The sequence below is a fragment of the Lepidothrix coronata genome, unplaced genomic scaffold (genome assembly GCF_001604755.1).
Source record: "Lepidothrix coronata isolate B3197 unplaced genomic scaffold, Lepidothrix_coronata-1.0 Scaffold79, whole genome shotgun sequence".
Classification (NCBI taxonomy): Eukaryota; Metazoa; Chordata; class Aves; order Passeriformes; family Pipridae; genus Lepidothrix; species Lepidothrix coronata.
Genome location: NW_016690259.1, coordinates 610,667 through 635,540, shown reverse-complemented (window position 1 = coordinate 635,540; position 24,874 = coordinate 610,667). Strand labels below are relative to the sequence as shown.

Genomic DNA, 24,874 nt, shown 5'->3' with positions numbered 1-24,874 from the left:
GTGAAGACATACCACTCCAAAAATGAAGGACCCTAAAAAAACTCCTAAGGAACATGTGGGAGTATCTTCCCTTTCTAGCCACGTGTCTATCTCACCACACCAAACTGTCAGCTCTGAAGGTTTTGCTTTTTTTTTTTTTTACAACTGCTTATTGACATAGCTGCTTTCAATTAAGGATCAATTTTGGTAACTCCCCCTGTACTCTGAAACTCTTCCCTACAAGGCCTCAAATGCGCATTCAGAATCAGAACTGGCATGGCTACTAGTAAGAAAATGGATGATTCAATAGAGAGACCAGCTTTATAGTTCAAAGGGTCTGACTTCTCTAAGGTAGGTGTCTTAGAGCTGGAATAAGAAGCTTAAATTACCCATGTAACTGATGAATATCCACTCAACCTGAAAAAGTAGGAGTTTACCTCTTACATGCTTTCAGTGTAACATAAAATTTCTCTAGAGTAAGAAAGAAAGGGATGAAATAAGCCAACTGGAAAATCCACTTCTTCCATGTGTTTTCAAATTCATTATTGTCTATATACTCAGTTAGCCAACCTGATCGAAGCTTTTTCCTTGTTGTATTGTAACAAAAATGCATGACATGGAAATAATAATATTTGTGAAGATATAAGAACTAAACATTCTATTAATGTATATCTAACTGCTGTAATTCAGATGCATCCATCTTATCTTCCTCTGGCATTTCTTAATATTTGCACAGAAATGTGAAGCTATCTGCCCTCCTACCATTCAACACCCCTTATTGTTTATTTCTCCCACACAATTCCCTCCTTCCTAGCACAACACTCTTCCATCGCTTTTGCAATTTCAGAAGCTATTTTTTTACATGTGCTGCAGTAAGTTCCGCAAATCTGTTCCTATTCTGTGGTATGACAGAAGCATTAGAAGTCACATGCTTAAGGCAGGCTGAAATCCATCACCAGATAGTGATGAAATACCAAAACCAGCAAAGCAATCAAAACCATTCTCCCTCAAAAGAGAAACATCCCAATAGATGACATGTAGCTCTCACTGGAATAATCCAATTCCAAAGAAAGTGCAAATTTTTTTTTTTCCTCCTAAATCTCAATACAGACAGTTTTACTTCCACAATCACAGCTTTGCTCAACAGGTAGGGAGAGAAAAAAGAAAAACCTCCATAAAAAAGACAAAAATATTCCCTGCTGTTCAAAAACATCAGCACAATTGTCAAAAATTATGGCAATTGCGCATTTCCACACAGAACAAAAATCAGAAAATTTTGCCCCAGAGCTGTTCATGGGGAAAAAATAAAGGATGTAGGTCATCTCCACTCACAAAAGACTTAAGGGAAAGAAATAAAAAAAAAATCTCCTGCACATTTAGAGCAAAGCAAATAGAATAGGAACAAGACCTACTCTTCCTTCTTTCAACGGGACGAAGTTGCCCTTCGCACCTGTTTCAAAAGCCTCGGTACCAGCCAAGAGCTCCAAGCAGGTGTAAGGCAGTTCCCCCAGCAGTGACACCAGCACCTGAGACCAAAGCCATGGCCTCTTCACCAAGATGTTACTATCAAGTCCTCACAGCAGCCACCAAGTCCCTGTTTGTACCAACTTTTAGAGAGAGAGAGAGGAAGAAAAAGGCATCCAGTATGTGAGCAAAACCCTATTTCAGCTGAGCAACAAATCTGCTACGTTCTGACTAACTCTCATGAAAAAGGAGATATGTTGAGCTGGGTAAGGGGCATAGGGAATAACCAAGAATTCCCCTATACCATTCAGCTTCCTTAAGGACCAAGCAGAAAAGACAAGTTCCCTCAATCCTTACAGTTACATATTTGAACGCTTTTATAGGCATATGTATCACAATCAAATTAGCACCATCCCTCCAAAAACTCCTTTTGTGAGTATCAAATCAACAGAGAGGGTTTAAACAAGCCACTGAGTCACGAAATGCTACACAACACTAACCCAAGAGTTTTACACAGTATTTCCCATTCCTTCTTCACCTGTTAAGCTCTGATACAGTAACAGCAAAAAGACTGAGTGAGATATTCAAGAACTGTGCTACAGATCTTCACTTAATTATTTAAACTTTGCTTAAATAATCATCCCCATCATCTGACAGGTGACCCAAACACAGAGAGTCTGTAAGTCCTGTGTCATTTCCTCTGTCAAAAAAGAAAAAGGAAGGTGGCTGCACACACTTACCTGTAATATCACAGAAGAACAGGGGATGTGACCAACAAGCAAAAACCTTGCACTACTGCATCACCAAACATGGGTTGCTTGCCAAACAGATGCTCTCAAGGGTGGATCACCAATAATGCATACTCAGTGCTCTCACCTGAGCCAAGCTTGCAGTGCTCTCACCTGAGCCAAGGAGCTGCTCTCATGTCAGCACCAATGACTTCAGTTAAAATGTTACAAGCCACCAGCAGAATTTTGTACACAATATCAGCAGCTTTGGCAAGGAGAGCACAAATAGGAATTCAGCAACACTTTCTATACTGTCTGTGGGGCAGCTGGTTAAAACCAATGTGCCCAGGGGCCTTAAGTAATTATGTCCTGTCCTCTCCTATGCAGCCTGGACAAGGTGTGAACAGCCCAGCAGCAGGATGTAAAGATGACAGGAGCTACACAAGAGTGAAACTGTTTATTACAAGATGAAAACTATAAACCAAATGACAAAGTTAAAGTGAGCTGTTCCAGAGGATGTGACAACCTTACATCAGCACACCTCAGCCTTCACTGGAGGCTTACGGTTATAACTCAAGCTGTTGGTCACTCAGGACAGGTAAGTAACAAAAAAGTATTTAAAACAATCAGCATTACAAATACCTCAAAGATACTAATAGTATTGAGTATTTGTCACAACTTGGACATTTTAAATAGCGTACTACTGCAATTAGCAACACTATCACCAAAAAAGAATCATGAAGGAAACCAGTGAAGTTAATAGCTTCTGTATTAAAGCCATGAAGAAATAATTTGTTTTCCCCCTACACACTTATCCAAAAATTGTACTATGGACCAACAAAAAATTCTATTTCCCATTGCCAAACACAAGTTTCACTCTAGTAACATACCATATGAATAGACTTCCGTGGTTCTAATTATCAGAAAAACAAGCAAGCACCAGGGGGTAAATTGTGAGTTAGATGTATGGTTTCTCACAGCATACTTTATCTGCCCTCTCAAAAATCTGTTTATTTTGGACAAATGACACAAGACTTCCTCATAGCAGGAAGTCCTGCAAGTCAAAGGCCACTGCTGAAACACTATTTCCACTATTTTGCAATAGGAACTTAAAAATCACCTACAAAGATGAACTAAACTGCTAATTAACATGAGCAGATTTGTCCTTTGGCAATTTACTCAACAGAGAGGAAATTACTGGCTTTTCTTTACATTCTTCAGCTTAGCACATCTTCAAAAACCCAAGTGAATCCCCAGAACCCAATGCCACAGAACAGTTACAAACATTTGGGAAGTGAAACCCCGTGTTCCAACACCAAAGTTTCCAAACAATCTCATGACAGTCCTGAGCATTTCAAAGGGCAAGCAGAATATCTGCCCACACTCACCCCCATACCCCGCACATAAAGCACCACAGAAGTTTTCTGTATGCTAAAAAAATCTCACGGAACGCCTGCAGAAAACTATGAAATAGTTAATGTAAGGCTGGTGGGTGGGAAATGCGTTGCTGAATTCCTCTAACAGCAACAAACATATATACATCCTGAAGACCTGCTTGCCTTGCATACTTCTGGCAGTCTGGCTCCAGTAAACCAGAGCTAAACACCAAGGTTTCCATACCCACAGATGGCTGTTGGCTTACCTCCTTGGACAACTCATGCAGCAAGATGCAACAAGATAATACAGCCTTCTGATCTAAGACTGTTATTTCCACATCAAAAATACTAAGAATTATAATTATTTTGTTATTTAGCACCTTTCTGTTTTGAAGGAAAGAAATAAAAGTTCCTTTCCCATAGTACTATGTTTTATCACTACTAGCAAGCAGCAGATACTGATGCACTGAACTGTAAATAAACAGTTGACCAGATACACCAGCCCTTACTTAAACCCTGACATAGAAATGTTATAATACAATTTTAAATGGGTGCTGAAGATATTAAAAATCACAGCAGCACTGTGCTTAACTTGCTTCAATTAGATAATCAGCTGGCTAAGAGATGCAATATGACCATATAACCCAAAACATATTACATTTTTTATTCCTAGTCTAGCAGCCTAAAAACTGCCCTGCAAATTGGAAGAGCAAACACATCAGTTCCTAGCAAACACATACCAAACTGAAGAATACTATTCACTGACCTCTGGTCTACCACCACTGATATTTGAGGGCTTCTTCTACCCAAAACACCTTGCTATCAACAGTGTTAAGAATTCCAGAGCTGGCTCCAACTGAGCTCAACACACCCACACCACATAATGAGGAGATACCCACTCATACTCCAAACACGCAGCCAAAGTTAGATTACCAGCACTTGGAGCAAAGGCACAATGCTACATTAACACAGACATGTGTTTCCAGCACCCAGTAAGTCCTGCACCATAAACACGCCTGCCTTTAACCTAAAAGCACAGAAAGGGATTTGGCTGCCTTACTGCAACTGCCCAGTTCCCACAGCAGGGCAGTTTCCTATTTGCAAAGGCTGCAAGTTTACCAAGACTGCACAGACTGAGGGAAACACTGCAGAAGCACCAGTTCATGCAAACTGTACAGTCTGTTCACATAGCCTACTTCAACATACTGCTAGCTTGTCACCAAATGTGCCAAGGATGCAATCAAGCTGGCTCTCTGCAGAGCCTGACTGAATCCATAGGAGTCTGTGAGCTCAGAAACATCCTACAGCTGTACAGCCATAACTGGGCACAGGGGCAAGCACAGGCATCAGGGAGAAACACAGCTCTGGTGCAGAAAAATAACTCATGTTTGCTACAACACGCAATACATGGACACACACAGACCTTGTCACAAACCTGAACTGCCAAGAAACCTAAATTCAATCATTAAAGTAAGGCCAGGACTCACAGGTCTACACTGAAACCGCGTGAGTTACCCTAGTTAGCTAAGAAATTATTCATTAAAACCGCAGGTCAAAATAACAACATCTAGTCCTATGCACTATCTCTTCCGTAAGTCTTTCCCTACGCAGGCAACATAAACACAGCTAGAAATTATGGTCCTAATCTTTCAAGGTGAACATCGCGCTGGATTCTCAGCACCCAGCACCACTGACTGGTCTCTATGAAAACCCCTCCATGTACGTGTATCACCTCCCACAACTGCAGGGCAAAAACCCACGCTGCAGAGATGCAGCAGGTACCTCGGCACCTCCGCAAATCCCCCCGCACCGTGTCCCGAACCCTCTGGGAGCCACAACATCCCTGTCCCCGGGGACGCGCCGGGGACAAACCTGTCGGGTGCTACAACTTCAATGTCCCCGCCGCACCGCGGGGTCGGCAGCTCGAGACTGCCGCCAAAATAACCCCGTACGTCAAAAATAAAAATAAAACGAAGGGGGGAAAACCCGACCCGACCCCCGGCCCGGGAGCCGCTCGGTGCCCGCGCCGGCCCGGGGCGAAGGGCGACCCCCCCCCGCATTCCCCGCCGGCCCTGTCAGGGCCGGGGCCGCCGGGCCCCTCCCGCTCCCCGCCGAGGCTCCCGCGGGAGAACCGCCCGCCCCAGCCACAACAAAGGCGGCCGGGGCGGCCCAGCGCCCGCGGGGCTCCGCCGCGACCCCCGGGCTTCCCGCGGGCCCCCCCGGCTGCGGCCCCGGCACAGCCCCGGCGCTAGAGCCGGAGGTGGGGTGCCCGCGCAGTGACAATGCTCCGCCGCCCCCGGCACCTGCGCCGCCGCCCCCTCCTCCCGCCCGGCCCGGCATCCCCGGGGAGCGGGGCCTGCGCCCGGGCCGGGCCCGCGGGGGGCGCCGGGGCTGCCGGGGCTGCCCGGGCCCGCCGGCGGCGCAACAAAGCGCTGGGGCCCGGGGGGCGGCGAGCAGGGCCGGCGGGCACTCACCGTGGGGCGGCGGGTCCCCGGCCGTGCCGCTGTGCCCGGCCCGGCGAGGGGGCGGCGGGCGGCTCCTCCTCGCTCTCCTCTGCTCCCTCTCTCTCCGCTCCTTCCCGCGGGCAGGGCTCGGCTGGGCTCGGCGGGGGTTACGCGGCGCGGCGGCCGCGGCCGGGCGGTGCGGGCCGGGCTGGGAGGGCGGCTCCCCCCGGGCGGGCTCCGGCGGGAGGCGCCGCCGCCGCCGCTGCTGCACCGTCCGGACGCCGGGGTCGTCCCGGCCCCATCAAGGCCGGGCCGGGCCGAGGGGGCCGCGGAGGGAGCGGGGCCGCTCCCCGCGGCGGCTGGTGGCCATCTTAGTCCTCCTCCTCCTCCTCGGCGCCGAGTGCCCCCTCCCCGCCCGGCTGCCAGCGCTGCCTCCTCCCTCTGCTCCTCCTCCTCCTCCCTCTCCTCCTCCTGCTCCCGGCTGGCTGCGGTTGTTCCCGCGGCCCGGCGAGGCCGCCAGGGGAGAGGCGGTTCGTCCTGGCAGGCCTGGGGTCGCCTTCTTAGTTCTGGGCCTTTTTACAATTATCTCACCTTTCCAGAGTGGTGGGTTTGGCTTCCCCTCGTTGACAGGAATCCCGCTCCTCTAGCGCTGACCGCCGGTGTCCTCTCCCCTCTGTCCCACCGCCATCCCCGGCAACACAGGCCCGAGCAGCTGATACGCCGGGAGAAGCCGTCCCGGGCAGGAGCCTGGATGTGGAATGGTGAAGGGAATGCAGGTCAATGCCGGAGCAAATAAGCCACCCTCGGGTTGGTGTTTAGGTGCTTTCCGTTCGCTTTTAGTCAGGCGTACATCTAGGGAAAATCCACTGGATATCCCTAGTGTCGACCATCTGTGCTGGCCGACCAGTCTCATCCATAGAATCTAGATGTTTAAACACAGAAATTACCTTTTTCCTACTTAATCCAGAAGTTCAGTTGAATTCCCAACGGCCAAAGGACTCCTTTTTGTCAGCAGAGCAAAGCAACAGTTCAGCCAGGTGCTGGGCACACAGCACAGGGAGTCATTGCAACCCCAAGGCAAGCTTCATCCACTTGGATAGTCCCGAGGAACAGTACAAAGCTGTGTCCACACGTGTGTGACCAGATACCCTTCTGCCTTTTTCTAGTCACTTATAAACTTGCCTCCTTCAAGAAAGCAGCTGCTAACAGCCATTCACCCCCTAGCAGGTTTTTTGAGGGTATTTTTTCATTTACAAAATCCTTTCTGAAGTCTTCATTGAAAAAAACAAAATAGCATTTGGGAGAATCTGGCTGCGGGGGTAAAAGCTGCAATAAACAACGCACAAACCATCCGAGACCTCTGTGTTTCACTGGCAAATTATCACAAGCACCAGGAAGCAGGACTATTGCCTCTTGCCTCTGCTACAGGGGTTTGTTAAACAAAGCTGTGTACTCTGTTGTGCTTGAGGACAAATGGAGTAAACACCATTTATCCATTCTTCCTTTTCTGGCCGTTAGCATCAAACATGTAAATCCACCCAATGTTTTTAATGGCTGATGTACTGCTGTTCAGCTGGCAGTGGAAATCATCCCGGTCCCATTCAGGTGGTGAAAACTCTCTACTTAAGACTTACAAATTGTCTTGAGTGAGGCTAACTCTAATTCAGCTGCTAAGGAGCACTCACTGAAGACAAAAGTGTAATTCCAAACAAACAAAGCCTACTTCTCCCAACTGACAAAACAAAATAAGCAAGAACAAGTGTATATCTTCCTTGCCTACACTATACAATGCCACGTTTTCTTGTTAAAGGTGTTTTCAGACATCCTAAATTCACTGTATTAGCCGGAGCAACATCCAGCCCAACTCAGGAGAACAGGCTATAGCTTGATTCGAATGGGGATGACTGACCCTGTATATTTTCCTGTGCAGGATTATCAGCGAAGAATATGCACCGAGGGAGAAATCATGTGCAGTATGTCAGCCATAGTCCTACCACAGCCACTGTAATATGATCAGTGGCAGAAGCTCTTAGACAGTTGGTATTCTCATTTCCCTGGAAAAAACCTTAAATTTTATGCCATGTGTATCTTGTTTTGTCCCTCCTAATGAAATGCCTACTTTTGCCTGCCTTTTGGACACAGAGCATTTTAACAGCTTCTTCCCAACCTCCCTTTGCAGCCTCCTCTTCCCCATCACATGCTAATACAAGTAATTGTCACTGTCTGCTATGGAAAAAAAAAATGGTGTTCTATGGCTAAGGCCATATGAGAAATGTTACAAGAACAGGAAGGGAAAGTGAGGATGGTCAAAACATGAAACTACAGATTTGCTTTCAGGGCATGCCTTTTTGAGGGCACTCACCATGTTTTGTATGCATCATGGAGTAACATATACACAGAAGGAAAAGTATGAGTGACATACCAGACTGAAATAATTTGCCCCTGGATTGAATGCTAAGCTCAGAGTCAGTGGAGAGTATATTTCTGCTACAAAACAGCCAAAGTCTGTGTCTCAGCCCATTCAGAGCTAACATGCATTGAATTTTTACAGGTGCATTCTCTGTAATGTGTAAGCCATGCCAGTCTAGTGGCAAGAACACAATGCACTCTACTAGGTGGAATTTGGCCCTATCTGGTCTATTTTCATTCTGGACTGCAGCAAAGGGAAGCATTGATTTCATCAGCTTGTTCCAACAGTTATTTCACTTACTGTGCAAGATGCAGTCTGTGAATGGTACATGGCAGTTACACTTCACAAAACAAACAATCTTCTCTCTGTAATTTATGTGTAGAAGGGTACTTGAATCTTTCATATGTAAACGATTAACAAGACCTATCTTAGCCAGCTCTACTGAGTAGGAACCAAAGCTAACAGAGATAGTGCTGTTCCTAATTCGTTATTGGTAGTGGAAAATCAGAAAAATCCCCCAGGATGGCAGTGGGAGTGGAGTTGCACAGACAGCTGTGTGCCAGATACACGTTTTGCTGTGTGCCAGCTTATATTGCTTTCTTCTTGTGCAGCTAATGTTCATTGCATTCCTATTTATAGTTCCCATCTTTCGGTCAGTTGTCACTGCTCCAAAAGAAATAATGGCAAGCTGTAACATTCCATACTGAGTGACACCAAACACTCCTTTTACGTCCTCAACATCTCTCCTCTTGCAAAGCTCATCACAGGTACCTGCTCGTCTTTCTCAGAAGAGATGCAGGATAGTAATTACAGTGCTATAGTTAGACAAAAGAAAGTGTTTACAATTAATCTTTCTTCCACTTTCCAAAGCAACTGTGCACAAGGGATTGCATCATTCATTAAAAGCCGTGGAGATATATTTAAATTTCTTTGCCTCCTTTATTAGAAGGCAAAGTGAAACCCACACAATTGTCTTTCAGTGGTGTAATGCCGCACAGCTTTCAGGTGAGATACTCACGTACTTCCATTGCATTTATTTCACACATCTTGGGCAGTGAAGTTACATCTGTCCTGTATATATTACCTAGTACCAAAGTACAGGCAAATCCAGAACTAGAAAGAAATTGCTACAAGGAAGTGAAATAAAATTGGAAGAATTTTAGCCATTTTTTTCATTAAAATTTTCTCAACAGAAGAAAATAACACCATTTTCCAAATTTGCACAGCCTAACATTTTCATCATACAAGATTCTTTTGACTTCCTTTGAGAAGTGCTCTTCCCTCTATCCTTCTTCCTTGTTGATAGATAATTTTTGGCATTAAATAACAGGAAGGGTGGAGCACTGAAGGGTCTAGTGCTCCTGTCCTGTGACAATCATGTTGAATTTGGCTGAAATTTGGAAAATTAAAAAAAACTAAATTCCCTTGTCACATATGTTCTTCAGAAAAATAATGGCCTGTTTGTCAGAAGTTAGTAAATTAAACAATTCCCAAATAGTCTACTGCTGAGCTCATAGCATTTGTAAAGCATTAAAACAGTCACCACAGCAGAAACACCAGCAACCTGATGGAGTAACAAAGAAAGCAGCAGCCAGGGCTACTCCTCCTTCACCCTCTGGGGCCCAGGAATCCAGCCCCACTTTGGATAAACAGTCTTTCTTCTGCTGTCTGTCGATGTTAGTCACACAGCTCAAATAAATAAACATTTGCATCCCAGTGCTTCAGAATCGGAGTTCAAAGGTGGATAATTTATGAGTAGTTTGTTACAGCTGGACATAATATGTGGTTGGGTTTTTTTTCTGTGGAAAAACCACTGATAAAACAGCGTTGAAAGCAAGAACATGAGGATTAGGGGAAGAAGCGGGACAGGGGAGAGTGTGACAATAGAATTCCCAGCCCACAAACCTTTAGGCCACCTCTGTAACTGTAAAAGAAACCATAGCTTGCAGTTCTCAAAAAAAACCTCTATAGTTCTTGCTACAAAGGTTACTCATCCTACATAACTTGCATACAATGAAATATTATTAGAAGATTCAAAGAATAAAGCATTGATAGAAAAGGACACATGCCAAACTTGCTTGCAAACAAGTATTACATTGTGCATGTGTGTGCATGGGAAATGAAAAAGAATGGCAAATAAACTGCATGCTACTTAATATTTAGAGGATATTGAAAATTTAGAAGTCAGAGCCATATTCACTGGGTTTAAATTTTTACGTGCCTGTATGCTAATGATTCTTATGGACTCTTGGACCTGCACAGGCAAAAGGCAACCTAGATTTCAAGTGCCTGGATTGTGTTCAGGCGACTGGAATGTGATTCTGCACATCCAATGAAAGTAGGGAAAAGGAGCAGGTGGCAACAGAGAAGGTGCAGTTCAGTTGAGGTCATGGTGGCTTACGCAGCCTCAAAGCCTGATGATCCCAGGAGTGAATCCGAGAGGATGAGATCACACTCAGAGTGAGGGAAAAATGCTGCCATCTGGTGCCTCTGGAGAAAAAAAAAAAAAAAAAAGGGATTATGTTGATGGTTTGCTTCACTTGCAGTGGTGTCAGTGCTGCTGGTCCAGTCCTACAGACCTCCAGTTATCTTTTTCTTGTTCAGAGGTGTTACCGTTCCACATGGCATGTAAAAAACTAGCCTGCGAATGCTTATGTTGAGTCTCAAAACGAACAGGCTGAAAAAGTGCATTTTATGGTGGTTTGCCCGGAAGAGGAATATCTGTATTAATGTAGTCTTTAAGGCAATTTTAGGAAAGATGGTTTTAAACAAAGTCACTTATGTATGAGAATAGCATGCACCTTATTTATTTTGATGAAGTTATGCATATTCAAACCAAGAGATTGCAAAATGCTCTCCTGTCACAAATCCCATATGTACTTATTTTACTACTGTGTAGCAGAAGAAACTTGGAAGTCTGTAAAATACATCTGAAAGAGAATGAAGAAGCTGCTCTTTGCCATCAGGTTTTGTGAAAAAGTTTAACAGAACAAGAATTCAATGCATTTCTTTTGCAGAACTGGATTTGACCTTGACCATCACTGCACAACCTCTAATGCCCACTATTTTATCCTGTGAACATTGTAGATTATACTTAGTGCATGTCAGAAGCCTCAGAGGATACAGGACCAGACACCAAACACCACTTATTTTTATGATTTGCCTTTTACATCAGCCTATTTTGGATTGTTGTTGATACAGCCTCAGAGGATGTGCCAAATATGTACTGAGACACTCCACAGTGTTAGAATGAGGGAGTGTTATTTTCGTCTAAGATATTTTTATTTTTACAGGCTTTCACAGAAAGCCATAATGGTAGCTTGGAGAGGTTGAAATGACTGATCAAATAAAAACCCATACATCGCTCTATTTTAGATGTACCAGTAATAAAGATAGCTCTTTCTGGGAACTTAAATTTGTTTATCCCTTGACCAATGGAAAATCTGAGGGCCGCAGGTCAGCTTCCCACTGGAAGAAAACTGAGTAAAGTGGGTTATGTACCTTATTTATTTTTAGACACATCATTTTTGTAACAAAATGGTCACAAAACCTCAGGCATGAAATCCACTCTTGCAGATAAACTAACTCCCACAGCACCATCGATTTCCCAGGAAGATACTCTAATCCAAGAACAGCTTCAAAGTCATGGAGTAATCCAGGGACCAGACAGCCTTCCAAAGGATTTATTGTAAAACTTTGCAGAGCAAAGAGAAGGAACATGTTTGCCAGCAAAGAAAAGAGATTTGTAAAGTTATAACTAAAAGGGCTTTGTTGTAACTGCCTTAACATGTACTTTCCCAGTTCAGCCTTAGTATTTGATTTATCAAGATGCAAATTCACTGCTAGCTTCCTCTCTTCCAATGAGTGACTGATGCAGCCAGACAAAGTCTTTGCCACCACAGGTTTTTGTTATGCATACCTGCAGACAACCTGAGGCTGTCATGGCACAGACTTTGTTAAGTACAGAAAATTGTGAGAGGAAATAAATTGAGAGCACCCTCATTTCCTAAGTCATGAGGGGACTGCTTTTATTCCAGCTGTCAAAGAGTAGACAGGTAATTATCAAGGAACACGTTAGTTAAAAATATTTATTATTTCTTACTGGTTATTATTATTTACCATGCCCTTTGAAAATAATAAGCCAGGTTAACCTTTTTACTAAATTGCTAACATTCTCTGAAAAAAAGGAAGAGTTACTGCATGAGTGTATGAAACTTGATGTCACTTCAGAAAGGCTATTCCAGAAACTTGCTCTTTCCATGGTGCCATACTTCTTCCATTTAGTTCCTAGCCTTAATGTATTTTACAGTCACTTTATACACATTTGTTCCTAAACCCCCTATGTTTTCATTCAAAATGGAGCTAGATCCTCACATGACTAATGTTGCACTGGAAGAACTTGGAATTCCTTTCTCTTCAACAGCATTAGAATTGCTTGTGGGTACACAGAGGGAGTCTGACGCTTTTAGATGTGTACATAGCTTACGGTAGAGGAGTAATTTCTTTGACAGTCCCTTGCCCATGAATAAATCAAGCAACTTGAAGCCTTTCTAATATTATTAGCCATGTCATATAAAACTAGTTTCAAGAAACAACAAAAAAAATTTCTCAATGCCTGTGGCAGCCTTGTTAATGGCAACTTCCATCATCAATCTCCCTTCAAGTTACAGTTTGGGAAGGGAATTTCATTTCACTTCACACAGAAAAGCATTTTTGGTGCATCCTCCATCTCCAACTGTATCATGTCAGCCAGGTGATTCAGAGAGATTTCTTTTTAGCCAAACTTTTGACTATTCCCAAAGGAGATGATAAGAGTTTTCTGTAGTAGAATGCTAGGTGGCTAAGGAGTACTTCTGAATAAGCCAGGAGAAACATAACTGGAAAGAGCCTGTGTCTTGTCAGAAGGCTTGTATTAATCCAGCATACAGGGTCCACATCTCCACTGGAAAAATCCACCTTAAGATAAGGATAACATCCAGTGTCCAGAGAAGTGAATCGTAGTAGAGACAAGCTACAGCCTTGGTGTGTTTGCATGGTCTTGAGGATAACAACACACAGTTCATGCTATCTATAATCACTTACCCAGTGCCTTTGAAAGCACTAGATGTGTTAGTCTCTGGGCCCATGTTACCACGATACCATGCTATTTCCTTACAAACCCAATTGGTTTCTCAGAATATTCTAGCAATTGGTCTACAGTCCTTGCTCAGTGCACCTCATGCATTGCAAAACGTAGATTGCAGACTTAAGAGAAAGATTTAAGCTTTTCCTTGAATTATGCAGATGGGTACAGATAATTACCTGTGAGCAACATTGTCCATCTGAATATTATTAACATGTGCTACTTTAAGCATGTAAAAATGACACTTTGCCTTGAGTCACAACAGGAAAGAAGTGACTCTTGGCTTTTTTATGGTTTCATCGCTTTAGCCAACCAGCTTTAGCAAAAAAGTTTCTTCTTTTGATAGGGAAAATGAATGTTTAACCAGTTCTGGAAGAAGCCATGTATGAATGTCCCATGGCAAACCTACCACCAGCTTGGTACTTGGGCATCAGCTTTCTTATGCTTTTTATTTAAATTTTTCATGCTTAAATACTGCCTAAAAGAATGGGTTCTTCTCTCAACAACCAGTTACCGCTATCAAATATAAAATGTAGCTTCTGAAAATGAACCAAATCCCCAGCTGCAGATTCTGTAACTTTACCTCCTGAGGCAGAAGAAGAGGTTGCAGCTTGATGTAATCCGCTTCTGAAGTTCACGCCAGCCATACATACAGGTTGTTCACACACAGGACAGGGTTGAACACTGCCTTGCAAGTTGTACATTCACCCCAACAATAGCAAACATGTGGATTAATTTTATTGCTGATGGATAACATGTGTGAACATGTGAAGACTTGGGTTTGAAAGGCAGCAGTTTCCCTGCATGATTTTAAGCTTACTTTTTCCCCCCCCTTAAATCAGCTAACCAAAAAGTACAAATACTAACTTACATATCCATTTTAATTCTCTTATCTATTCCCCTCCATCACGTGATCCTTTCTTCCTCAAAACACACAACAGTTTTGTACCTTGTCAGCAGTAGGAAACCAAGGGCAGGGCCCTCCGGAATTTGATGGGCCTCTGACAGAAGACAGTCCTAAGTATTATTGCACACTTGCTGTCTCTGCATGAACCACCCTGCTCTCTCAAAACATCCAGTGAAGGCTCTTGGAAAAAAGTCCCTTCCCACAAGCTCTTCCTGAGAGTGTTCCTTCATTTGGAGTGGAAATCTTTCCCCTCAACAGATTAGCTTTCTCTCCTCATCATTTCCTCTTGTGCCCTCTGAAGAGATAAACTGCAAACCCTGCAACTAGCTTTTATTTCCTCATTCAGGCACTGATCAGAAAGGCACAGGGATATACTCTTGTCGAGTCATCATCAGAAAATGCTGACTGTCACAACTGAGAAAAGAGACGGCAGTTCCTGCAAAATCTGTGTTCTGGGAAGTGGCCAATAGAGCTTGAATAACCTCTCTTAGCTGGTTAGTGGGAACATCCACTAGTATGTCTGAAGCATTATATTTTCCAGCAGAGGCTACAGGAAGTAAATCAAGGTACAGGAGTGATATCTATCAGGAATATAAAGAACGTCATATTCAATTGCTTCTAAATATTACAGAGATGGACTCGTGCAGACCACACTTCAGCTGTTCCTTCCCCATGTTACCTAATGAGAAATCAAGAAAGGAGATTTTTCTTTCTTTTTTGGAGGAAAGCCACAAACCACATTTTTAGGAGAAGACTACTGCTCTGCTTAGCTTTTCTTGTTAAAGCCAAAGAGGTACAAGGCAATGTTTGCAGAAACAGTCATTGCAGTGATTCCCTTCAGCAACTTCAAGAGGTGCCAATCTTTTGGCCATGCAAAGTTATCCCTCCTAAGGAAGTCCCTGATCTAATAGTTTCTATGATTTGTGACACAATATTGAACTATTACCAAAATGAACTCGCCTTCAGTCAGAGATAAGGCCTGCAGGAGATAAGGCCTGCAGGAGAGGCCTTCAGCCTCTGTGATACAGACTCACCAGTTATGGATGCTTGTCTTCTCATTCTTCTTACCTGAGAATCACAGCTGGTTCTCAAACATACCTATTACAAGTTTGAGGATAAGACTCCCATGGAAGTGGTCTTCAGTCCAGATTCTACTAGCACAATGACTGCAAAGGAAAAATGAAGCAAATTTAAATGAATGCCAGGATTAAAGCAGAGAACATCCTGAGTTCGCAGCAGAATTCATGCTAACGACAGAATTTGCGGTAGACTCATAGTATTGGAATAATTTAGGGGACCTTAACCTTTATATGCAGTCTTAAACAAGAAATATTAATTGGGAAGAAAATCAATATAAATTTAAGTTATGTGATTTGTCTTTTCCTCCATGACTGTCTAAAGACTGGGTGAAGACAAGTTAAAAACCAAAAAACTCAAATTATGTTGGCTCATGTGCCTCCTAGTACTCTGAGAAAGGAATCACATTTCTGTGGCCATTTTTCATGGTTTCTAAATTCAAGGTGATATTGCTTTGTCATCAGGACTTGATGATATACTTGTATCTGCTGTAGGGGATTGTATTACGTGACCTGTGATTGCCATTCTGTTCCTATTTCTCTGTCGCACAAACTGCCCATCAGATTTCCTAAAATTGAAAGGTGACTCAACCTCTCTATCCAGAAATAACATTGATATTTTTTGCATGAGTGTAAGCTCTATCTTGCACTGCGATGATAAAATCCTTCCTGAGACACCCAAGGAAGATCTCTACCATGTAGGAGTTTCCATCACTGTTCCTAGAGGCTTACTGAGCAATTCATATGCTTCCCACGTACCACATTTCCACCATCTGCAGCTTTCACGTGGTTTCCAGATGTCCTATTGCCACTAGCAGCCGTTTGTAAAGCAGCCTCCAGAGCAGGGCTTTCTCACTGTTTCCAGGGCAATGCAACGTGGCCACGTTGTAGCCCCAGCTCACCAAAACACCATCTCCAGCCTCGGCAGCATCCCAGCACCTTCTCACCACCAGCCAGAAGGTTAAACTCACCTTGCCTTAATTGCACAAAGCTGATTGGTTTCGGATTTAGGGTCACGCCCTGCTTTTCTGCCTTTTGTCAGTCTATGGTGCCCCATCAGGATTTTCAGAGCTGAGGCTGCCCTGCCCCCGGCAGCAGCAGACACTCACACCCCCCACACCTAGAGAAGCTTTCCCTAAATGCCTTTCTGCAGGTGCTATAGGGGTGGCAGTGCCCTGTTGCTGCACACACATGCCAGCATATGTTTCTTTCTGCATGGAAGCAGTAATTCAGAGCAAGAGGAATTGCGTCTAACAGGCTGCATAGGGGATTTTTGAAGGTGGATTGGAGCTGCTTGGAAGAGCTAGGTGCCAGGAAGGGAATAGAGCTTTTGGGGGATGGGAATGTTTTATAAGTTGAGGAAAAAAAATGGAGGTGGCCTGAAGAGTATCATTTGTGTGCTTGAGCAGGTCCAACTGGGCTGGCCAGCTTCAGTCAGGAAATGCAGTGCACTCCTTCCCGGGGGGCCAGACACAGCACTCTGGTGCATGTGAGCAGCATCAAGCAGGGGAAGAGGTCTCTGAGTTGGCTATTTTGCACAACTGCTTTAATTTTGGGTCATCCCAATCCATATAGAAAACCCGTCATCTGCTTCTTCTATCATTCCCTCTCCAAAATACGGAAAAGGCTTTTGATGTGTGTCTGTATGTTTGGTTTTGAGTTTTGGTTTTTTCGGTTTTGGTTTTGCTTTTTTTTTTCCCCTCATTAAGCAGGTGAGAAGCAGAAGTGGACAGTTCAGAAAGATGGCCTGCCCCAACATTGCAGGAGACATTTGCATGCTATTGTGAAAAAGATGTGACACCTCAATAGATGACTTGATTTTCAAGTTGTTGCACCTAGACAAGTCATAAGTTAGAAACTCACTTGGTGTTTTAAATAGCTAATTCTGGGAAAGTATCATCTTTCCCTTAGGTTTGGGGAATTTTATCTGTGAATACAGCTAATTTAGGCATTATACTGCACTCTCTTAACTGGGTGGATGTTGGATCAGGAGCTCGCGGTGCTGTGGGACCACCCGGTGGGTGCACTGTGCATTCTCAGTGCCAAGGACTATAGGCTTGCCTTCAGGGTGGCTGGAACCTGAGAATCGCACCTCCAGCACCTAACACCCTAAAAAAAAAAAGGAATTAAAAAAAATAAAGGCATTTTCAAGCTTCTGGCTCTGCTTTGAGGTTTTTTTACAATGCCTTGCAGAGGAGATGCCTGGCACAATGTGTGTTTCACAGCTGAACAAGCGGATCCAAGCAGGAGGGCTGCAGGTTGCAGACAGGAGGGAATTGGTATCTGCTCTAAAGATGCAAGAAGCTTCTTCTGGGGGAGGATGCACAACCAAACTTCCTCCTTATTGTACTTGACAAATCAGTGATCAGTGTTCAAAAAAACTAGTCTGGTTTTGTGAAATGAAGGGCTGTTCTCTAAAGACATAGGGAGGAGGTATAGCATCTACCTTGGCCCTTTTATTCAGTCCAAAGGAGACAGGTTTCATTTGAATTATCAGAATATATTCTAATTTTTTAGTCTGAGGCAAAAGTATTGTTTTTCAAAATACTGCATTCAGCTGTCAGTGTCTTAGAATCCGTGGGAATGTACTTGATTTCCAAGTTTCTCCTCAGCTGGTCTCTCAAAAGTCTTGCTGTAGGGATTTTTGCTTTAGTGTTTTGTGTGTTTGTTTATAAATAAAAATAATTTAAAGAAACCCAACAGACATCTGTCTTTACAGCCTATCTAAAAAGGCACACAAGTATAAAATGGGTAGGTAGAAAACAAAGCTTAATGCTGATCGGGTTGATTTAGAATACATTTTCCCAAAAAGCAATTACTGAAACAAGAATGTGAGAACCAGGCTTAAGCAATGTAGAAGTTGCACACCACTTATTAAAAAAAAAGTTACTATACTAATCTTCAGTAAAACAATAGTTTAGTCCTTCTCCACTCTAAAAGTCTGAGCAAACATTAAATTATTCACCCATCTGTATTCTCACTTAGGTCAAGTTTAATTAAGACTTGTCTTAATTCAAACAGTAATACTGCATCCGTGATAAAGAGTAAGTTAAAATTCCCCTTGCATTGAACACCATCATGTTCCCAAGAGTTTCAGTGTTAGCTCAAGTTAATTATGTTTAAATTATTTCCTTTGGTGTGCCGATGTAAAGATCATCATCTGACCCCTCCGAGCAGGAGCAGCGAATTAAAGCTTTCTGCCGCTTAAAGCAAAGCCTGCCTTACCACTGCACCCTCGTGGCGGTTTGCCTGCCTTAAATTCTAGCACTGAAGGACTACATTGTTTAAAAAAAATCATTGCTTAGTGACATTGCTTGTTTTCCTATCTCTTAAAATTCTTCCAGGGAGATTTTTCAGAGTTCTCACCTTCCAAATGTCTTTGTCTGGCAATGGCTTGAAAACAAAAATGACTGAGCATAAATGCCCACCTGTGCAAGTTTTCAAGCATAGGATTAAGTGTGTAAAGTGGAAGCAATTTGTGTCTTACAGCACAGACCAATAACTTCCAGGTGAGGAAGTTAAGAAAACCCCCATGTTTCTTAGGCAGTGTTCCTTTTTGTTTGTTTTTAAATGAGCCCTTCAAACAGGGAAGTGGCAGGAGTGGAAGAGACTGGACAAAATTGCTCTCAATTGAGTCTGTTTTACAACAAGTTTTCAAAGTTTTTAGCCTAGGAACATTCAAGTTACCAGGTGATTGGGACCTTTTTCATATACTGTGAGTATAGGGATGCTCTGGCCACAAAACCAAACCAAACAACCATGAACTAGAAGAATTTGTTCGTAGTTAATGTTACCAAGCCACTGTGAATAAACCCTCATTGTGTTAAAGACATGCTAAATCTCTGCACAAATTAAAAAGGAGCCATGGAGTGTACAAAGGGCCCTTGTCGGACTCTGACGAATGTTTTCTTCTGACCTTTTGTGGTATGTGAGTTTCTACAGATTGTAAATAAATAAAAATAATTTAAAGCTTTTTCTTACAGACTTACACTTTGTGATCTGGTGGCTAGAGATGATGCCACCCACAGCAGAGAGGCCATTCTTTTGTCCTGCTGTACATGGGTCTTCACAGAAAAAAGCTTAAAATCAGCAGAAATCTACAACCGTTTTTTTCTGTCTCACAGCCTCTGTTCAAAAAGGGTGGCACTACATTTTCTGCATACCAGATGAATAAACATGATAACCCCAACACTGACAAATTATTGAGGAGAACGTACAAGGCAAATACTATCTTGTCTTCTAGCCAAAGCTTCAGAGGACTTTGTCCTTGGTTTAAAGTGAGGTCAAATACACCAATGTCTATATACTAGCACTGTTTTCAATGCCACCCTAGCAGAAGTATGGTTATCTACCAAGTCTTACACTAATTTGTTAGATTAGCAAAGATCATTTGGTTTTTTAGTTGATAGAGTGGATACTTGTATCCCCACTCAGGGACATTCTTGACCTTGAGAGCTGCTAGAATTATTAGTATGGCTTGGTTTGGACGGGGCCTTAATGACCATCTCGTTACAACCCCCTTGCCATGGGCAGGGAACTCTCCCTAGGCCAGGTTGCGCAAAGCCCCATCCAACCTGGTCTTGAACACTTCCAGGCATGGAAAGTTTAAAGCCATTCCCCCTTTCCTATCACCATATGCCCTTGTAAAAAGTCCCTCTCAATCTCTCCTGTAGCCTTTTGGGTGCTGCAAGGCTGCTAGAAAGTCTCCTCAAAGCTGTCTCTTCTCCAGACTGAACAACCCCAGCTTCCTCAGCCTGTTTTCATAGGAGAGGTGCTCCAGCCTTCTGATCATCCTTGTGACCTCCTCTGGACTCCCTCCAACAGATCCACATCCTTCTCATGTTGGGGGCCCCAAAGCCAGACATAGTACTCTAGGTAGGGTCTCACTAGAGCAGAGGGGCAGAATCACCTCCCTCAACCTGCTGACCACGCTGCTTTTGATGCAGCCCAGAGCACATTTGACTTTCTGGGCTTCCAGCACACACTGCTGGTTCATATCAAGCTTCTCACCCACCAACACCCCAAGTCTTCTCCTCAGAGCTGCTCCCAGTCCATTCTCCACAAAGCCCCTATTTGTGCTTGGGATTGCCCCTGGCCAGGTGCAATTGCACTTGGCCTTGTGGAACTTCATGAGTTTTGCCTGGGGCCACCTCTCCAGTCTGTCAAGGTCCCTTGGGATGGCATCCTGTCTCTCCAGTGTGTTCACCACACCACACAGTTTGGTGTCATTGGCAAACCACCATGTCCATGTCACCTACAAACATTTTTAACAACTTCTTTTGTAGCTATGCCTTCTGTTTCCTTTTGGATAGGAAGTGTTTGTAAACATGTATTTTTGCAATGTGAAATTACTTTGGTTGCATAATGAGTATAATTTGTCAGTTTACAACAGAGCAGGCTAAGGTCAAATTTACACGCTGCTTTTGAAAGTACATCTGGCTTTAGAAAAGCTGAGGATACTGCAAGCTGAAGAAAAAGCTTCCCCTCACCTCCATTCACTTTGCTGAGTGATGTCCCATCAGGGCTCATTTCATAGAACCATTTAGGTTGGAAAAGACCTTTAAGATCGAGTCCAACCCAGCACTGCCACATCCACTTCTAAACCATGTTTCTAAATGCCACATCCACGTGTCTTTTAAATACCTCCAGGGATGGTGACTCAACCACTTCCCTGGGCAGCCTGATACAGTGCTTGACAACCCTTTTGGCAAAGAAAGTTTCCTAATATCCACTCCATATCTTCCCTGGTGTAACTCATCCTGTTGCTTGACACTTGGGAAGAGACTGGCCCCCACCTCACAGCCTCCTTTCAGGTAGTTGTAGAGGGCAATAAAATCTTCCCTGAGCCTACTTTTCTCCAGGCTAAACACCCCCAGCTCCCTCAGCCACTCATCATCAGACTTGTGCTCCAGTCCCTTCCCCAGCTCCTTTGCCCTTCTCTGGACACGCTCCAGGACCTCAATATCTTTCTTGTAGTGAGGACCCCAAACTGAACACAGGATTCTAGGTGTGTCCTCACTAATGCCAGGTACAGGGGCACTTGCCCAGCTTTAGCGCGGCTCCTTTTCCTCGCTGGGGTGTCTCCCAACCCTGTTGCACCGTGCCCGGTGCGGCAGTCCCCGCCGCGTTTGTGTCCCCTGCAGACGCAGGGACCGATCCCTCTCTCCGCCCGCCGCTGGGAAACCGCCAGGCCCGTCCTCCCGCAGCACATCCTGGTTCGCTGGGCGGGACAGTGGGATGCGGCGGGATGCGGCGGGATGCGCGGGCAGCGGGGACCCCTAGTGGTACCGCGGCCCGACCAGGAGAAGTTTTAGGTCCTGCTACTTGGTGTAGGTGCCTGGTGAAATGCTTGTGGAAAAAGTGGAATATGCCTCTTTGGACCATGTGGTCTGCTTTGTTCAAAAGAGGGAAAAAACAAGTTCAGTGGGAGCGAAAGAAAAACCGGGGTCCGCAAAGTCAGCCTGTTTGCAGGTGATAAACACTTGTTATTTAGCCTGATCCTGTTTGAGTCTTACAGACTGAGACTAAAAAGGGAGAGCAACAGTTAGAGAGGAAAAGGTAAATGATGAAACGGGATGCATTCAATCTGACAAAGGCCTCACCTGAGTGTCCTGTGTCTGATACAGACATTAAGCAGATGGCAACAAAAGCACTTAAGATACTCCAGATACTCTTCTGGCCTCAAAATTTTCAGTTCATCCTAGGCCACATGCTGGTGTATGACCAGATGTGCCTTTTACCCATAGGATGCAGCAGTGCAGTGCAGTGGCTGGCCCCAAGAGAGGGAGGCTCATCCCTCTGTCCCGTTCCATTCTATCCCATCCCATGCCATCCTATACTGTCCTTGGCATGCGCCTGCCCGGGTATGTCATGAAGCCACCAAGACTGTGTCAAGAAATCAAGCTGCTCCTTGCCCTCCTGCTGTGGGAGCTCCTTCCCCTCCAGGCTATCCTGCTGCCATGGCAGGCCATCTTTGCTCCACAGAGGGGAGCTTGGGGAGGGTCTGGCCACTCCTCTCCAGCCCCTGCGGAGGCTCCATCTTGTTTGGCACAATGGTTGGGTAGCTCCTGGTGCCCTGCAAGCTCTGTTGGCCAGGGAGCAGTGGCAGCCTGTCCCCATGGAGGGATGAGGCCTGGCCCAGGCTCTCCTGAGGTGCTGCATGTTGCTACCTGTGGCCCAGTCAGGATCCAATATGTGATTCTATGGCTAATGTCAAAACATTTTGGGCCCACATTCAACAGAGACAGTATTATGGAATCCCTCACACCCACTACCCATTAAAGAAGACTCTGATCCATGGGATGGGAACAGTAACAAATGAGAATTGGGTTAATAATTGCAACTAGATTTGCATTTTTAATGATTGGGATAGTCATTATGCACTATATGATCACTCATTTTATTGCTTCTCCTGTTCTTGTCTTTTCTTTCTATCAATCTTCATCATCTTCGTGGGCAACCTGTAAACTGAGGAAGCGTTCCTGGGAAAGAAACACTTTGTTAAAATGCTTAAGCCATGGGGTGGCGTGAGAGACTGAAATGTTACAGTTAATGGCTTAAACATTGTTAAAATCACCAAAGGAATTTTGTCCACTGTAGCAAACTATGCAAAGAGAAATTGCTCATCTTCGACCACCAAAGCCCACCCTCCCCAAATGTGTCTTCTGAGGGGAACTGGTCTGTGAGTTAAGCCACCTAAAGGGAACTTGAGATAAGACAAAGGTGGTACTATTGTCCAGATATCTCAGATCTAAAGGGAAGTACACAAGCCTGTGGGGATAAGAATGTATCTACTAAGAAAGCCATTCTCAACAGCCATGTTGAAAATCAGCTCTGGCTGATTTTGGTGGGCAGGGGGAGGCTCAAACACTGCAAAGACAAGATGGTGCTGTGTCTAGTGGCAATTATCCTCTGCTCAGTTGTAAAACTCTCCCCCTGCCCCTGAGGAAGGCCTGATGGAGTTTTACTGGCTCAGCTGCGCTGACAACATGAGAGGCAGCTTAGCAGGGGTCATAAACCATCAAAGACCCCCAAGTGCCTCCCAGACCTATTCCTGAGGCCTTCCACCATGACCCAAAAAGTGTTGCAACAGATCCAAAGTCTGATGAAAGAGACAGTGTGAACTCCCCTGTAGGGGAGATGCCAGGGCCTTCCCTCCTGAACCTAAAGGTATTGTGTTTCGAGGGCTTCTTCCCCCACTATCCAATGGATCCAGACTGCAACCATCACTACAACCACCGGACAACTAAATTTCAACAATCAAGGCTCATCACAGAAACATAGGTGGTGACCGTGAACTCTTTTCTCTCTCTCTGTCTTTCTCTCTTTCTTTCTTTTCCTTTATACATTTTCTTGAGTAATATTTTTATGCTTTCATATTGCTATATTACTATGGATAATAATAACCAAAATATCTACATATCTGATTTCCATTGCAACCAAATTCTTCTAAAATAATCCCTATATATATATATATATATATATATATATATTTACAAACATGGATCATTCAGTGTCATTTCACTCTAATCATCCCCAAGAGATCTATTAGCAAGAACCTGGGTTATTCTCACCCAGGTCGTAACAGACAGGGCTGCAGGAGGTGATGGCACAGCAGTGGTGTGGTGCAGTGGTTGGTCCAAGGCAGAGGGAGGCTCATTCCCTCCTCCCATCCTGTCCCATGCCATCCCATCCTGTCCTTAGCCCTCACCTGACCGTCTGTGTCATTAAGCAGCTGAGACCAGCTGAGACCATGTCAGGGCTGCAAGCCGCTCCTCACATCCCTGCTGGACAAGTTCTCCTCCAGGGTGCCCTGCTGCCACTGCAGGAAGGCATTCCTCCGTGGAGCCCTGCGCCTGGGGCGAGCCCGGCCTCTCCTTTCTAGCCCCTGTGGAGGCTGCCTCCCAGCATCCTGCAAGCCCTGTGAGCAGGGAATGAGTGGTATCCTGTCCCCATGGAGGGATGAGGCCTTGGGTTGGCTGTCCCGAGGTGCTGCATCTTGCTGCCTGTGGCCCACCTGTGGGAAGGAAGAGGAGAAGGAGGCATGAGACTGAGACAGCTGCCTTGGCACAGTGACCCCCCAGTGCCAGCAAGCCCTGCCCTTGCCCCAAGGCACCTCCATGTGACCTCATCCCACAGGCCTCTCCTTCCTGCCCCATCTCACACCTTGCAACTCTTCTCCAGGCTCACCAGCCCCTTGCAGGTCTTGGACTTGTTGTTCTCCAAAAGATTCTCCATGTCTGTCTTTGACATTCTGTGCCACAGACATGCCAAAGCACCCAGGGGAGATGCTGCCTCCTGCAGGAGCTGCTCTCCTGGCACTGGGCAGCCCAGGGCTCCTTCAATCCCCCCACAGCCAGGGGGCTCGC

At 44.7% G+C, this 24,874-nt stretch overlaps 1 protein-coding gene and 1 long non-coding RNA gene across 3 annotated transcripts in view; both read right to left on the bottom strand.

Annotated features, from left to right (window-relative positions):
- Window positions 1-6,763, bottom strand: part of WDFY3 (WD repeat and FYVE domain containing 3) — a 166,946-nt gene extending 160,183 nt beyond the window's left edge. The window contains exon 1 of one of the 2 annotated variants that reach the window (XM_017820126.1): window positions 6,583-6,763. The gene's annotated coding sequence lies outside the window, so the exon portion shown is untranslated. Of the gene's footprint in view, window positions 1-6,021; window positions 6,096-6,582 lie in introns of those variants that run through there. The other variant, XM_017820127.1, reaches the window with a different exon arrangement.
- Window positions 6,764-22,875: 16,112 nt separating this feature from the next.
- LOC108499838 lies at window positions 22,876-24,863 on the bottom strand. Its single transcript, XR_001875662.1, has 3 exons — window positions 24,672-24,863; window positions 24,217-24,522; window positions 22,876-22,987 (listed from the first exon to the last, which is right to left on the bottom strand). It is a non-coding gene; the product is annotated as an uncharacterized LOC108499838 (long non-coding RNA).
- Window positions 24,864-24,874: the final 11 nt, after the last annotated feature.